General features: G+C 30.2%; 1 non-coding gene across 1 annotated transcript; it reads left to right on the top strand.

Moving 5' to 3' along the window:
- Nucleotides 1-500: 500 nt before the first annotated feature.
- LOC115900515 lies at nt 501-607 on the top strand. Its single transcript, XR_004060199.1, has one exon. It is a non-coding gene; the product is annotated as a U6 spliceosomal RNA (small nuclear RNA).
- The last annotated feature ends 564 nt before the right edge of the window (nt 608-1,171 follow it).

The following is a 1,171-nucleotide window of genomic DNA, read 5'->3' as shown; positions in this document are numbered from 1 at the left end:
TACTAGCAATACTTCTTTTGTATGGTTTCTTTTTAGTGGATGCTCTAGGGTTTACAATATTTAACTAATCACAGTCTACTTTCAGATAACATTGTATCATTTCACATGACATGTAAGAAACTTACAACAGCATACTTTCATTCTGCTCCTCCTGTCCTGTGTCATAGTTGTAATATATTTTACTTCTATGTAGATAATGAACTCCACAGACTTTGTTATGTTTGCTTTAAATAGTCAAATATCTTTTAAAGAGATTAAGTAGGAAAAATATGTTTTTATATTTGCCATTTCCAGTATTCTTTATTACATTGTGTAAATTAAAATATTCATCCGTTATTTTCTTTCTGCCTGAAGAGATTCTTTTAACATTTCTGCAGTTCTGCTGGTGATGACATAGTTGTTCTCATTTTACTAGGAACATCTTTCTTTTTCATTTTCTTTTTTGGTACAATATGGTTACATTTATAATATTGGAACATGTATGTTTAAAAATGCATGGAGTACTTGCTTCAGCAGCACATATACTAAAATTGGAATAATACAGACAAAATTGACTTGGCCCCTGAACAAGGATGACACACGAATTCAAGAAGAGCTCCAGATTTTTGTATTTAATGCACTAAACTGTGCACTTAAAAATAGTAGATTTTATGTTATATATATTTTACCACAATAGAAAACATAGACATGGATCTAGAAATACACATATAAAACTGTTAATATTGGCTTACTCCTTGGAAGAGGAGATGGGAGTGAAAGATAACTTTTAGAATTTTTAAACTCCAGTTTTTAAAGTTTGGAAAATTATTTCAAACATAAAAAATTTGCAGGAGTTTACTCAGATTCACACATTGTTAACATTTTACCCCATTTGCTTCACTATTCTCAGTCTCTTTTTATATATACATTAAGAATACATCATCTATATCTGCATATGTATTTATGTGTAAACTAGATATATGTATATATATTTATGAACCATTTGAGGGGAAAATACTCAGCATATTTCCTAAAAATAGGGATTCTCCTTTATAACCACAGTACACTTAACAAATACAGTACATTTAGCTACTTTTTCTTTTCTTTTCTTTTTTTTTTTAGAGAGGAAGTTTTGTTCTTGTTGTCCAGGCTGGAGTGCAATGGTGCAATCTTGGCTCACTGCAACCTCCCT

Source organism: Rhinopithecus roxellana, chromosome 11 (assembly GCF_007565055.1).
Source record: "Rhinopithecus roxellana isolate Shanxi Qingling chromosome 11, ASM756505v1, whole genome shotgun sequence".
NCBI classification, from domain to species: Eukaryota; Metazoa; Chordata; class Mammalia; order Primates; family Cercopithecidae; genus Rhinopithecus; species Rhinopithecus roxellana.
The sequence above is the reverse complement of the archived record's forward strand: the minus strand, read 5'-3'. Positions and strand labels throughout refer to the sequence as shown.